Source organism: Haliotis cracherodii, unplaced genomic scaffold (assembly GCF_022045235.1).
Source record: "Haliotis cracherodii isolate W230 unplaced genomic scaffold, xgHalCrac1.p SCAF_1, whole genome shotgun sequence".
NCBI lineage: Eukaryota > Metazoa > Mollusca > Gastropoda > Lepetellida > Haliotidae > Haliotis > Haliotis cracherodii.
Window position 1 is genome coordinate 24,093,116 of NW_027266264.1, and position 16,495 is coordinate 24,109,610.

At 39.2% G+C, this 16,495-nt stretch overlaps 1 protein-coding gene across 1 annotated transcript in view; it reads left to right on the forward strand.

Annotated features, from left to right (window-relative positions):
* The first annotated feature begins 4,281 nt into the window (after positions 1–4,281).
* LOC139474795 (solute carrier organic anion transporter family member 5A1-like) overlaps positions 4,282–16,495 on the forward strand; it is a 75,041-nt gene continuing 62,827 nt past the window's right edge. Inside the window, exon 1 of the mRNA XM_071257922.1 lies at positions 4,282–4,368. The gene's annotated coding sequence lies outside the window, so the exon portion shown is untranslated. The remainder of the gene's footprint in view (positions 4,369–16,495) is intronic.

Sequence of the window (16,495 nt, forward strand, 5' to 3'; positions counted from 1 at the left end):
CTACTATTGTAGGACATCGTTGTAATACAGGACGGATCATAACCACCCGTAGTTCAACCTCTACTATAGTAGGACATCGTTGTAATACAGGACGGATCATAACCACCCCTAGTTCAATCTCTACTATTGTAGGACATCGTTGTAATACAGGACGGATCATAACCACCCCTGGTTCAATCTCTACTATTGTAGGACATCGTTGTAATACAGGACGGATCATAACCACCCCTAGTTCAATCTCTACTATTGTAGGACATCGTTGTAATACAGGACGGATCATAACCACCCCTATTTCAATCTCCTTTATTGTAGGACATCGTTGTAATACAGGACGGATCATAACCACCCCTTGTTCAATCTCTACTATTGTAGGACATCGTTGTAATACAGGAGGGATCATAACCACCCCTGGTTCAATCTCTACTATCGTAGGACATCGTTGTAATACAGGACGGATCATAACCACCCCTAGTTCAATCTCTACTATTGTAGGACATCGTTGTAATACAGGACGGATCATAACCACCCCTAGTTCAATCTCTACTATTGTAGGACATCGTTGTAATACAGGACGGGTCATAACCACCCGTAGTTCAATCTCTACTATTGTAGGACATCGTTGTAATACAGGACGGATCATAACCACCCCTATTTCAATCTCCTTTATTGTAGGACATCGTTGTAATACAGGACGGATCATAACCACCCCTTGTTCAATCTCTACTATTGTAGGACATCGTTGTAATACAGGACGGGTCATAACCGCCCCTAGTTCAATCTCTACTATTGTTGGACATCGTTGTAATACAGGACGGGTTATAACCACCCCTAGTTCAATCTCTACTATTGTAGGACATCGTTGTAATACAGGACGGGTCATAACCACCCCTAGTTCAACCTCTACTATAGTAGGACATCGTTGTAATACAGGACGGATCATAACCACCCCTAGTTCAACCTCTACTATAGTAGGACATCGTTGTAATACAGGACGGATCATGACCCACCCTAGTTCAATTTCTTCTATTATAGGACATCGTTGTAATACAGGACGGATCATAACCACCCCTAGTTTAATCTCTACTATTGTAGGACATCGTTGTAATACAGGACGGATCATAACCTGCCCTAGTTCAATCTCTACTATAGTAGGACATCGTTGTAATACAGGACGGATCATAACCACCCCTTGTTCAATCTCTACTATTGTAGGACCTCGTTGTAATACAGGACGGATCATAACCTGCCCTAGTTCAATCTCTACTATTGTAGGACATCGTTGTAATACACAACAGTTACAGATACTTTACTCAAAGTTTCAACTCTGAGCCTCAGAACCTACTTTTTTCCGTAGCGAGGAAATTCGTGAACAATCATGCAGTCAAGCTCTCTTACGTTTCTCAATATATACTGAAATTCTGAGACCAAGATTAAAGGTTCTAAATGATCAGAAATAATGCTTATGTTTGTTTTCGTGCTAGGGAATTCCCAGGGGTTTCCCCAGGAATGTGAAAGTAGTTTCAAGAACACAGTCTCGTGAACGTCAATTTCGCGGTCAAGTTACCGACCTCTCGTCCAATGGAAAAGCCGAAATCGTGTAAACGTCAAATTAAAAAAATTGGAAGTGTATGGACGACAAAATTTGACGTTTATACGTTTTTCACGAGAACGTGTTCTTGAAATGACGTAAACACTGACGGACTACTTCCACATTCCTGGGGAAACCCCTGGGAATTCCATAGCACGAAAACATACATAAGCATTAATTCTGATCATACAGTATGGCCCTCACACTATGAAGGTTCATACTCCAATGAACTCACACAATTCTTAAATACAGTCAGCGTTCTTCAGCTGTCACAGGTGGATATAACGTCATATAGTCAGCGTTCTTCAGCTGCCACAGGTCTGTGTGACCTCATATAGTCAGCGTTCTTCAGTTCCGACTGCTTACGTGTGTATTACATGGGCGATGGACTTGTAATAATACTCAATAATGTGAAGTTCTCACGACGTTCGGCTTTTCTTTTCTTTTTACACGGGGGGTCGGTCAGATGACCGCGACTCTGACGTCCGTACAGTTTCACACTCGCTCTATGAAGGTTCATAATCCACTCGAAAAGACAACTAATGTCTTGGGAGTGACCCTCACGCAAAGTGGGAGCTGGGGTTTACCTCATCCATGCATATACGGCTCGGTTATGAAAGACAAACGGGCCAGTCTGCTGTATCGATTACCCTGAAGGCATATTTGTCATAAGATTTCGACGATCATGGGTGGATATACTTCGCCATGGTCTCCTAAAAATAAATACATCCAAAACACCCTCTGAATTCATTTTCTAGACACGTTCTTAGTGCGGTTGGCAATGAAACTCTACTCACCGTAGTCGCTGTATTGATTGGATCAGGGTATATATGGCAATGTCTACAACAGTTCACCTGGTAGCCATGAGGGCGCTTGCTGTAAAAGAAACCCCACAAATTAGAAACCCTATCTAAACTAAAAATCTGAATTGTGTCTCATAAAAAAAAGATCAGGTCACCAGTTTGTGTCTTCTTTTCTTGTAAAAGCCAACAAAATGCAAGCAAAACAAAAATGTTCAATGTGAGGTTGAGAACGTGGAATAGAGGTGCAAAAACATCCTCAGTTACCTTAATGATTCAAAAGTATTTCATATACAAAATCGAAAGTTAAATTTCCCTGAAGCATATATACTATCAATACCTAGTTAAGTATATTCATTGACACGTTTTTATTCATGAAAGAATCAATATATGAAACTAATTAGCTTTGACGATGACGTCACTAGGAGGCTGCTAAACAAAGCACCGCTCCCCAGGGGCTCGATGGTGTTGGCAACTTTGGTCAACCGAAGTATGACGTAAATCCGTTAATATGTGCAAGCATGGGTCAACCGAAATTAATTTGGGTCATACCTCACATGGTCAACGAGGGATCATCACCAGGGTTGTGCAGGGTGTTGAAATCGAACACGGATAATGTTCATGCGCAGACCAATATCAGAGCTATTGTCTGTCTGTCTGTCTGCTAACCGACGCAAACCGGACTAAACACTGCACGAGGAGCACCGCAGATAGAGATCGGGGCTTCGTTTGTGTCTACCCTTTTGCATATATATTATAACAGGTTCCGGTTAATTGGATTAGTCTCGAAAGTTCGAAAATCAAATGATTTATAGGCTACGGTGTCAGGTACCCAAAGTACTTGAGGTAATATATCACATTTCTTATAGTAGGTCCATCTAATCAGAGAATGCTGGATGACAATGCTATTGTACGGTTTTCATATTTAGAAACTATTGTCTACAGTTATAATATTCACTGTTTGTAAATAAATATTACATGATTGATTGTAGGTTGGTTTGTTGTTTAACGCCGCACTCGGCAATATTCCAGCTATGTGACGGCGGTCTGTAAATAATCGAGTCTGGATCAGGCATTCCAGTGATTGATATCATAAAACAGCATCGATCCACGCAGTTGGGATCGATGACATGCTTCAACCAAGTCAGCTAGCCTGATCACCCGATCCCGTTAGTCGCCTTTTACGGCAAGCATGGGTTGCTGGATATCCACGGGTCCTCATGCCTATTTACGTATTTCAATAAAATATTTTTTAAAAACGAAAAATGTTAATTACGAAGTGCAAGAAACGCCACGGCTCGCTAAATACAATGTTTTTTCCTAATGCAGGATATTTACCATCCCCAAACACACTCGCGTGATAACCTATATATATATAGGTTATCACGCGAGTGTGTTTGGGGATGGTAAATATCCTGCATTAGGAAAAAACATTGTATTTAGCGAGCCGTGGATATTTACCATCCCCAAACACACTCGCGTGATAACCTATATATATATATATATAGGTTATCACGCGAGTGTGTTTGGGGATGGTAAATATCCTGCATTAGGATATACATATACTGAGTGAGTATGGTTTTACGGGGGATACCAGAAATGGTCTTCACACATTGTACCCAATGTGGAATCGGGGAATCGAACCCAGTTCTTCCGTGTGACGAGCGTACGCTTTACTACTAGGCTACCCCACCGCCCAAAAGCAAAATATAGTGTCAAGATATTAAATATCGGGAGCAGAGTACAAAATGTATGGAACGATAAAATGGTATGCATTGCAGAATCGCCAAATCATAGCCTTTTCCTTTTCCCGCTAGAAATTTACCCTTAGCTGTAATAAAGCCGACCAATCAGATGCATGTATTCCATTCTGCCCAACGGAAATAACAAATACGGCATGGCTGCCGTGTACAGAATGACAGCTTGCTCTCCATTCACGTTTTGGTAGAAAAGCTTGATGTGAAGGACAAGACTGCTTCGGTAAGTATTCAAGTGTTCCCATAGACAACAGGAAGTGAAACACGCATACAGTAACATTTTCTAGAAGTTCTACTTCCGCGGGAGGTGGAAATATCGACACTCACTAGAGATGACGTAGACTGCGTGAGCAACTCGCTGGAGGAAGTGTTTTGTTTACCATCTGAGACCACCTGTGAACTCGGGAAGTGCGATTTCTCTGTTGCCTCTTTGTTCCCAAAGCGAGATTAAGCTGGATTTAGAGGGTTTTTTACAGTTAAGGAAAGTTATTTCATACAACGCTGAAGACTACATGAGACTCTATATCCAAATAAGCTAATAGGCTATATGGCTTGTTCAGCTGTCAATCGAACATAAAGATCAGGTAGGTTAAGTATGCAACTTCAGTGTCTATGCCGTCCATAAAGGTATGCATGATATATCTATAAACTCGAAAAAGGTATCATGGTATATTTACATTATATATCTTAATTGCATGTTGGTGAGTTGTCCTGACAGCTACCATCCACTAAACATTCTGATCACTTGATGAATCATCGTCTTCATATAAGATGACATTTTTATTGATTAGCCTCTTCAAACCTTATGTCGTAATGGTTTTGCAGCACCTTTAATTTATATTTTAAGATAATTTCACTGTGGAATTATGTTGGATGTTGATAATGAGTTAATTACCCATCCATCTAATTGTCAATATAGACTGTTTTGCAATGTTTCATATATCATCGCATGATTCAACAAAATTACATGCAAGTAAATGCATGGTGAGGATATTCGTCATATACCAGCTGAGTGCTCCTGTGTTTTATTAGTGCAGTTTCATATGAAAATGTTATGGTGAATGTTGGCTAAAATCATAGCTGATTGCATGATGATGGATGTTTACAATTAGGTGTAGACATCTTAATTAGGTATAGTGCCTTGCTTTCAATCAAGAGATTGCCTCTATATAATTAGGGTAAAATTCTGCTTGTTTGATCATGAGCAGACAAGAAAAGTTTGAATAACCTGACACCGACTTCTGGGGTATGTTGTTTGATAGGCAGGTGCCCCCCACCCCCTTCTTCCTCCCTCCCTCCCTCCCTCCCCCAGTGTGTAAATAAGTCTTTGTATGTGTAATTGGTATCTTAAATTCAGTCATGCAGATTAGGCATCTGACCCCTAACCCCTATCAACATGCTGCAGCTAGGTATCACATTACCGCTGACTGCATGGTGGACAGTGATAATTAATTTAGGACAACAGGTTTATTTCAAAGTACCTACCGTAGTTATCTCACTCAACTTTAGTCAGATCGTGACTTGGTCAAAGGCCGGTTTTGTTCTGTCAGCAGTTTACTCCAAGAAGATAATAGGTGACAATGTGGGTGTATCACAAGACTTGACCTGATCTATCCAAGCCTGAGGTTATCAGGTGCTGTCATTAGTGGTGTTGTATTGTCACTTGCCTCGTGCCCATCACATGTGTGTCTTTGTTGCAGTATACAGTGTGCTAGGCACTGATTCCAGGTGTTGAATTAATCACATGCAGTTGATATACCTGCATATGTTTTGAGATGGGTTATTGATGGATCATGTCTTGTTTCACAAATCATTATTTATCATCACCAAGATCATAGTAGGTTAATTAGGGACTTGCTCCGAGGTATTTGTCTTGCATCCCATAATCATGATAATTCCGAAGTCATTATTCATGTTTTAGCTTAAACAGCTGAGCTCAGCATAAAATCTGACAACCTCGGGAAAAATCATTAAACCCCCACATGTGACCAAAAATATTTAATGTTTATTTCAACAATATTCAAATGTCAATTTCAAATGTTAAAATGATGATCTGAAAGAAGTTACAGTGTAACTCAAATTGCATCTCAATGAAATGTCAAGTGTATATGGTTACAGGGGTATGGTTGGAGAATGGCAGGATGTGCAGGAGACTGGTGTACTGTCTACACTGCTTCTTTCTAATTGTGAGCTAGTTAAGTTGATTTAGCACTGCATTGCTCTGCACAGGTTTAGGGTGGTGGGGTAGCCTAGTAGTTAAAGCGTTCGCTCATAATGCCTAAGTCCCAAGTTTGATTCCACACATGGGTACAATGCATGAAGCCCATTTCTGGTGTCCCCTGCAGTGATATTTGCTGGAATATTGTTTAAAGCAGCATAAAACCATTGTCACTATGCAAAGGGAAAATTTCAGGTCAGCATTTGTAATTGCAGACATGCAATTTTTCAGTCTCAAGTCGTAATTCCTCCGTTCTATAAAATAGTTATAAAGTTTTATGTGTTTATTTTTCACTTCTTCATTTGTTCTCAGTGCATACATTTCTATGTGTTATTGTTGTCTTGTTACCTATTAATTTGTCAATCAGTGTTTAAGATTTTGCAATGACGTCAACATGGTCAAGGCTGTCAACGCCATACCCATAATGGTAATAGCCCTAAAGTTAAAAATCAACAATTTGGGGACTGGTTAGGTTCAACTTAAAAAATGGTAGCCAAAGAGTCTTGAGGTCCGGAGGTTAGATGAGCTGAAATAGGGTTTAAAGTTGCATTCAAGATTTATTGCACTTATATGGTGAACTTTTGAGTGTGTCTGCTTGAACTAGTCTGGATAGCCTTGCTCCAAAGCTGTACAGAATGATAAGTCCATGGGAGTATTGTCTTTCTATCCTTATGACATGCAAGTCCAGATAAGCAGACATTACATAAGAACTTTTATTGGGACAACTTTTTCTAATTTTTTATATAATCTTGAAATTATGATTAAAACTAATAATTATTGCCTTAGAGACTTGTGCAAGTCTATGGTCTGGAATAATGCTGGTTTTATAGTACTAGCCCTTTCAGATACCATGCTGCAGCATAACATGGACACCCCACTCAGACACAGTATACAGACACTGATCCGACCATGTCTTCTTTTAGCCCCTTAAGGGGCGGTCGGGTAGCCCAGTAGTTAAAGCGTTCGCTCGTCACGCTGAAGACCCGGGTTCGATTCCCAACATGGGTACAGTGTGTGAAGCCGAGCACCAGTCAAGGTAGCATGTACCACCTATAAACATCTTATGGTATGACATGGCTGGGGATCCAACCACAGACCTTTCCTCTCTCCAGGCAGATGCTCTATCCGCTAGACCATGGAGGCGGTCGAAGGTCTCTAGGAGCCCCCTTGATTTCTAAGTGATACTCCCAAGATTTAGTGCACATTAGACAGCTGATCATGACTGATTAATAACTGTGCTACTATTAGTCATAAGGTATATCGACCACCCACACAACCTTCAAGATATTTCACAAGCCTTAAGTTCAAGTATTTATTAGGTTGTTCCTGAAAAACACCCTTGTAGTTATGTCTAGAAATGTTCTTTGAGGTATGTTTGTTATGGAAACCATGTGAACTGATGCCATCTAAATCAATAGATGAACGGGGCCATGTAGCACAAAGCGATCTTAGTGCGATGACTGCCGTAAGCCTTTGTTAAAGTATGGGAGTTACGATCACCTTAGCACTAAAATAGCTTTGTGTAACAGGGCCCAGAGTGTTATAAAAACTGATGTCACATGACTGTAGCTCACCTGGATATATAGTCAACAGCCAATTGACAAAGGTGACACTGATACTTGTTGGGGATGAGTATTGGAGTTTTAAAGTGTATCACACTATTTTATGATGTGCAAGGCCGTATGGCGATACGTATCACAATATTTTGTATAATTCTAAATTTTGAATTCAAAAGCAATTTGAAACACCGCTTTAGGAATTGAAGTTCATTAACATGATTAATGGAACAAAACAAGATGCTGGTGCAACATAATTGATACTCATACAATAAATAGGCATGGATGCACGTTCCGGTTTCACGATTTGGGTATTTGGCAAGTGTATAACATTAAACACAGGATTAAAATTGCCATTTGAAATAACCTGATATATCGAGCATTTAAACATGATATTGTGATACGTATCGTGGATAGAGTGAACCTCAATATGGCAATATACCGGTTATACCACCCACACTTACCACTTGTACCATTTTGTTAAAAATCTTTTCTGGACTCTATAGTACCCTGTAACAACTGTCTCGTAACAATCTGTTTCCATCAGCGTACAGCGGTAGAATCATATCACGCACACTAAGGTACACACACATTCCACAATGTGACGATTACAGCTCTGCACTGACATCATGGTAATGAGAGGACAAGTAGTTAATCACTAATAAGCTTGAATATCAAACACAACTATTTTGCAGTACTATCGTTATGGTTAACAGATGGCTTATAAAAATAATAAGTGATGTTGCATAATGACAAATGTAATGTTTATTATGTAAGCGGTGTCAGTTTTCTACTGTTTCCTGAAATGTCTTATGCTTGAAAAGACATGAACATTTATGATTGTGTTGCTTTCAGATGTTCTAATAAATGCATATGGAATTTAAAGAGGTTAACATGATGTATCAAAATAACAGTGATAAAAACCTGTTGCTACTTCATTGCAGTCCCCATTATTTTTTTCTGACATATTTATATCGAGCGACTGTGTCTGGCTCACTTCCTTCCCCTTCCATCACTTATAAAAGTTCATGTGGACATGGAATTTATACATAACATTTTATATTGTATGAGAGGATTTATATTACAAGTTGGAGACTTAATAAAAATAAATATTTTTGTAATTGATTTGTTTCTTTTCCAGCTGCTTTTCAGCATGTTTCAGTAGGCGCGGTGGGCCTGTGAAACGAAAAATACAAAATGTGTGGCCTTATGTTTGATTTTTTAAACATTGATACAAAAAAGATTTTGGTGCAGTATGCTTTCAGCTTATTGGCAGGATAACAGCAAAGAAGCAAGTTTCTAAGAAAAAATATATTCCATTTCAACAATATTTACAGACGGCAGATCCGTAAAGCAATTAGTGTGGCCTAATTTCTATTATCCCTCTGTCCGTGTTGGCAAGGATTACCATGGTTACAGCAGTAATCACCAGCAGAAAAACAATGTCAATAAAATACAGGTTTGTGGTATTCCATTTCTTGGAGATTGACTGTTACCATGCACTGAGGTGTGGTGATTATAAGATTTTGACATCCACGCTGATTGGGTGATTTTGTTAATTAATGATGATCAATGTAATGGTGACCAAACCAATCACAGCCTTCTTAACACGGTAGTAAATCTTTATTACACATCATGAAGGTGGAATAACTGTAGAGAGAATAGAAATTGTCCTTGGCCTGCTATGGGAGAATGTCATGCTTTATGTAGCCTCTCAGAGCCCCTGTGCCATAGTATTTCCCCTTCCGCCCAGCCCTTACTGTAATGCTCAAGAAATGCCTGAAATGAAGCAAGTCCAGATTTTTCACAGGTTAATTTCTGAATCTCCCGTCTCACTGGGACTCGGTTTCAATTTTATTGGAGTTGTTTGTTTCTATGAAAATTATGTATTTTCAGAGACTAAGCTTTAGTCTAGCCTTTTTGGTGAGTGTCCTTATCTTTTATTATCAGGGCTGGTAAGTGTTATGTGTCCTACCACTGCTGCAATGGCATTTGTTGAACATTTGAACACTGTAGGGGGAGCGGTCAGGTAGCCTAGTGGTTAAAGCGTTCGCTCGTCACGCAGAAGACCCGGGTTTGATTCCCGACATGGGTACAATGTGTGAAGCCCATTTCTGGTGTACCCGCCGTGATATTGCTGGAATATTGCTAAAAGCGGCTTAAAAGCATACTCACTCACTCACTCATCACTGTGGAGGTATGTATATTTTGGTTCTGTTGAAACATGTTTAAAGTTCAAGTGCAAGCATCATGGAAAATAGGAATACATTTTTCTTACATCATTATGTAGCCAGTATGATGTATAATACTATGGCCAAGAATAAAAGTGTGAAAACATACAGTTAGCACTGTTGCTCTTTATAAAAAGTATGTATTTTGAGGTCTGTATTTGTCACAACCCAAACAAATCTTGAAAACTTTATTAGCAAGTCCAGTTAGACGTGCAAGCTGATTGGGTATTACCACCAGCCTGGTACAGACCATATGCAGTCATTTAGTTTTCGGGAGACCTGTGCTGTATGTATAATACTGGTATGGATTCCAAGCATGTCACGAGTAGGCTAGTGGGGGTGTGTCAAGTAACCTTGATGAAACATGAATCATATCATTTTATCATTTATTTTTTTTCAATATTGGGGTGGTCGGGTAGCCTGGTGGTTAAAGCGTTCGCTCGTCATGCCGAAGACCCGGGTTCGATTCCCGACATGGGTAAATGAGTGAAGCCCATTTCTGGTGTCCCCCGCCGTGATATTGCTGGAATATTGCTAAAAGCAGCGTAAAACCATACTCACTCACTCACAACAACGTGTAACTGCAGGAGATTATTGCATAATTTATGCCAGCAGTCAGTCCGGGTAACAGAAAACACTCCGCTACGTGTGTAGTGTAACACGTTAGCCATTGACACAGGTTCAAAGTCTATGACATGTCGCTTCATCTTTGTAGTGTTATTTCAAGACTGCAACGGGATATTGTGATCTGGAGAATATGTAATAAACAAACAAACCAATCTGTGTTATGCAATCACTTGTAATCCATGCATAGAAGCTGGGAATCATCCTCATTATTTTCGTCACTATTGTTGGTCACAGGTAGCGGTTCACTTGTACATCTTCCAAAATCACCAATACATCTTCCAAGATACATTCACATTACTGGATAACCCGAAAACTTTTGTCACTGTCAGAGTCGGACATATCGTCACGTTATCAGGATACCCAAAAAGAAACAAAGTAAGTACCATCAATGCTTCATCATTTTATAAACAAATCAGGAAATATTTTAAACACAAAACAGTCTCACAACAAAATAAATGAAAGAACCGAAACGCGAACACTCAACGCAATTGAAGAAATAGTATGTTTCTCACATGTTTTCTCACCGAATAGTGAACTCAATTTATTATGTAAATGGCATTTGTCACTTTTATGTTGAAGAAAAAGGGTTTTTTCAACCCTTTAATCCCACTCATATGAAGTAAAGTACAGTGTGCAAATGATCATTGTTTAATTGTGGATAGGAGAGTGCCTAAGAGTTAAAATGGGGAAGAAACTGTTTTCTTTCCGACCATGACTGTGAACGGAGGCTTTCCTGCTAGAGTGTGAACGGAGGCTTTCCTGCTAGAGTGAGAACGGAGGCTTGCCTGCTAGAGTGAGAACTGAGGCTTGCCTGCTAGAGTGAGAAAGGAGGCTTGCCTGCTAGAGTGAGAACTGAGGCTTGCCTGCTAGAGTGAGAACTGAGGGGAGGGCTTGTGTGATCAAGTGTGTAATGTTAGAGGTAGCTTGTGCAATTAAAGGTGTAATTTTAAAGGTAATATCCTCCAACAAGACCATATATGGATCCTCTGTATATAAAGGCTCCACCTCTGCTGTATTTTCGTTTCAGCCTTTGAAATTGATAGACAGGACAAAAATGCACATAAGCCTTATTTACAATGTTTTCGTGCGGTTTTGATGTTGTCAATACAATATTTCCATTGACGATGTTGCGATCTATTCAAATCTGCAAAGTTACATATACCATTTAAACTTGCACTCTAACATGAACATGTTGAGTTGGTTGAGGCAAGTAGTACTTGTAGTGGAAGTAATTTCAATTATATAAAGCAATATAATTATCAAGTCTTAAAGTTGGTTTAATCCCTGTAATATACTGATGACAGTAAGTGTTAATCAGTGAATTAGAATATGCTGTTTTGGAAATGACTATCTTTGAGCAAATTATGAGTTGCATATCTGTTAGTTTAGGTTCCTGAGTGTATGACATTTGGATAGAAGAATATTTCATGGATTTCTACAGAGGTTTTGGGGGTCTTTTTGTCCATGTCAGCAGTGCTAGAGAAGGGATTTCAAGGTAGTTTGATTTGAGATTGTGTTTCTCATTGTGAGATGTTGCCAGGTGATTAGCACCTGTGTGGAAAGTAAGGGAGATAACTAGAAACAACACATGCCATGTGGGAACAATGTGTTGTGGGGTTTACAGCATAGTTCGACTGGTTGCTGTTTGACTAAACAGAAACTTCCTGGAGTCGCTCTGACAGTAGCAAATACAGTGAACATATTGAAGGCCATTATTTTGAGGCTGTACATGTACAAACGTTGCCTCTGTGTTTGGCCTGTTTGTCTATGCCTGGAATATTATTCCATTTGTATTTTGGCATGTGAAAATGTCCTGTGCAGATTTAAGGAAGTGTTGTTTTTGCTATTACCAAAATACTATTCACAACATGTTTTCAGGTGTGTGAAAAATGAGTGGCTGACTTGGCTGACTCATGTGAGATCACTGGACGAACAATAAACAATGTTTATTGGAAACAATTTGATTACACTTATTATGTTTTGTGATAATACATCCTTTTTGGTCCCCTCCCATGTTTCTCTCTAGACTATGACATGATGAAGCCATGTTAGTTGGGAACCCCTGCCTCCTGGCACCATGATCCAAGGTAGTCAAGGTAGTAGAAGGCATGTTATTCATAATAGGCATTTTTGTGTTGGTTGTTTGTCCTATTTGTTTGTTGTTGAACACCACTTTCAGTAAGTTTTAAAGTATGTGTCAGTGGCTTGTGAATTAGACAAACCAGTGATTGATATCGTTAGCCATGTTGTGATGGTATGATGGTACGCTATCAACTAGGTCACTAGTCTGACCACCAAGTCCCGTTAGTGACCTCACAATGAGGAGAGTAACGATAGATCGAACTACTACAATTGTTTGCCCTACGATAGTTCCATAGCGATAGGAATTTTAAAAATGCCAGTATTACTGTCAATCGTATGCATAACAATCGATAGTTTCAATAACTGGAGTTAGTTACAAATAATATGTATATTTATGTTACTCAAATTTCAAAGCTGCTTGTATGATTGGTTAACAAGCATTACGACAACTTCAAATTAGAGTTAATTCCCTTTGGTTTGAGTAGCAACAGAGAGGAAAATGGCCATCTTTCAGATTGTCAGCAATACTTTATTGATTTCAATTATATAAAGCAGAATAATTATCACGCCTTCAAGTAGGTTTAATACTGTCACAAAAGTATTGCAATACAACCGCAATAGGGAAAATAGACCCTTCCTCACAACCATCATAAGTTAATAGGAACTGTCTAACCCTGAATCTCCATAATATGATGTTATGGGTAAATCTATACATAGCTAAAGCACCTTTCATGTAAAATACCTTTGTATACATACAGACTTGGAGAGAAAAATGTCGAAGGTGACTTCACATCATCTGAGTGGAGGCGGGTGGCCTGGTGGTCAAAGTTTTCACTTGTTCACCTGGGTTTGATTCCCCACATTGGGATGTGTCATGCCCATTCCTGGTGTCCCCTGCAGTCATATTGCTGGAATATTACAATGTAAAAGTGACTATGCTTGTTGTAAGTGCCGTCTAACGGGATCGGATGGTCATGTCATCATATCCCAATTGCGTGGATCGATGGTCATGATGTCAATCACTGGATTGTCTGCTCCAGGCTCGATTATTTTCAGACTGCCATCATATAGCTGGAATATTGCTGAGTGTGGCGTTAAACAACAAACAAGAATAACAACAACCATGAGCAGTATAATACCTTATATCCAGGGATAGACACGGTCACTAGTCTGTTCGTTCAAGACTAGTGAAATCCAGAGGGAATACGAAAATCTAGTATGTTAGAGAAACCACTAATCCGAACTGAGCAGCAGACTAGTGGGATTTGACAGTGGTGTCTACCGCTATGATATTTGGGTTACATTCCTTGGGGATGTTTGAGAACAACTCGATACAAATTGAAGCAGCTCAGCGAACATTGAAACAGAAATTATGAAGAGAATTGGGAAAATATTTCAGAAGTCCAAGTTGTTTGGTTTGTTGTTTGTTTTGGTGTTGAGTTGGCGCCATGTGCATGAATAAGCAGCCCACAGGACGTGGCTGTGTTGAGGCCAGTAGCCAGACAGTCTGGTATTTGTCCTCGCAGTGTGGACCGGACTTTCTGCAGTGCATGTTGCAGTATTCTGGGGCCTTGATACATGACTGGAGTGTGTTTGATCAAATTTTTATAACTTTGACAACGGTAAACAGTCATCAACCAAATTTCACCCTGTCTTCTAACATGTGGACACATCAGTGGGGATATGTTGCCTGTGCATGAGAAGGTCCAGATGCATGTTGGGGGATGGGACAACACTCGACATCTGGTACACGGTTACCTCACAAATCAAACATTATTTTTAAAGAATTAATAGGATTTTTGTGTGTTGCTGTTATGTTAAACCTGCATGGTCAGTGTTAGGAAGTTACAGTTTTTGTTATTAGTTGTAATTAGACCTCTGATTGTTCTTCAACTCTTATGTCTAAAAAGTGCGTGAGTTAAAATATTACGTCAAATCGGCTCTTTTTTTTCAGCCATACAGCGATGAGAACCAGTTGATATATATACAGTTGATTCATGAATACAAAGTTCTATTTAGAAAAAAAATGGTCAAACATATTTTGGCATAACACTATTATCTACAACTGTTTAGAGACACCTGTAACCAATGCTAGGCCACCTCGCTGGGGATCAAGAGGACTTAAAAGTCTAAAAAAAATCACGAAGCAATAATTTGGCTACCATAGAAATCATACTTGACTTGTGGGGGCTTGTTTTTAGGACATTTACAAAGACATTTTTGAGATCCTGGATAATACTGATGGATACCCAATATGTATGTGATAAATGTACATTTTGCAGGGAATTCTATTTTGGTCCAACATGTTCAACACCATCATCGGTATGATCAACATGAATTACTCAGAATCCACATGTTAAAAAAGGGAAGTTCAAATAATTGTGATAAGTATGCAAATATGTCGGCATCAGCAGCCATATTAGGAATCGCATTTGGAGCCATTACTCAACAGTTTTGCAAATATGATACTGGGTAGTTCAATGAACTGAGCGTGAACTGGTTTTTTTATGTGCAAATGGCATACTGTATGGGCATGCTCTTATTGTATAGAAGGTCTCGTTTGGTGTTCTAGGGCAAAAAAATTCAAAGCATCATTTACTTTAAGAGCTGAATGAATAGAAGTGGTTGGTTTAAATCGGTGATCATTCATTTCATTTCATTGTTTTTACTTAAACCATGAAACATTTGTGCGACCCATAACTTATCCTGCTGGATTCTTTTCAAATTTATTATTTCCATACTGCTATGTTTGATTATGATAAGTCGATTTTCTGAGAAAATGTTGTTGTTTTCTTCATGTTTTGAACTTAGAAATATGTTGGTGTCGGAGCCCTGTTTACTTTTTGCCTTGTTTGCCAATGTTTTACATGTTGCTGTGATATTGCTTGAATATTCCTCTCTGCAGTTTAATTCTTAGGTTTATTTTGCAAATGCATTTTGTGTGCAAGTACTTGGTGTACATTTACCCCTCCTTGTAAGGTTGGTTCTACTTTCAGTAACCTTGGTTAATTATGGTGACCATCTTATCTGATTATATATTGGCTGTGCTCCAGTGTCTTGCTGTGTAAGGCAAAACCTGGTGTATATCACAGTGTATCCCTGGGCATGTTCAAGTCGTTCACCAGGGCATGGTATATTTAACCAACGCGCTGTTCTCTTGTGGGCCTCAACCGTTGTCCTGCTTTCTGGTCACATGGGCTTGTAGCCAGACAAGTTTGCTAGCCCTGGTAAAGATGAAGGAAATGATTATTTAATTATATTTTTTATTAGTTACTTTATAATACAAAATATAATGAAAAACAGAAACAATTCAGCTTATTATTTTATCTTATAATAACCTGACATGTTTGTAGGCCTGTGATCATAAAGAGAGGCTGGAGTCTTTATGGTCTTTCTATACTTTCTAATTTACTATGTACAGGAGCTTCAGAGAGTTGCTTTCAATACAACCCTTTTTTTCAAAGATTTGTTTAGAATTTCAAGGCCAAAGCCATAGGCCATAGGACATCATAATATTACAAGTGCAGACTTGGAGCAAGGCTAATGATGGTCCTTTATACTGTGAGGAAGAAACTGACTCATAAGTCACCAGTCCTTCTTTCATGTGAAAACCTTGCTCTGTTAAATCTAATCCTA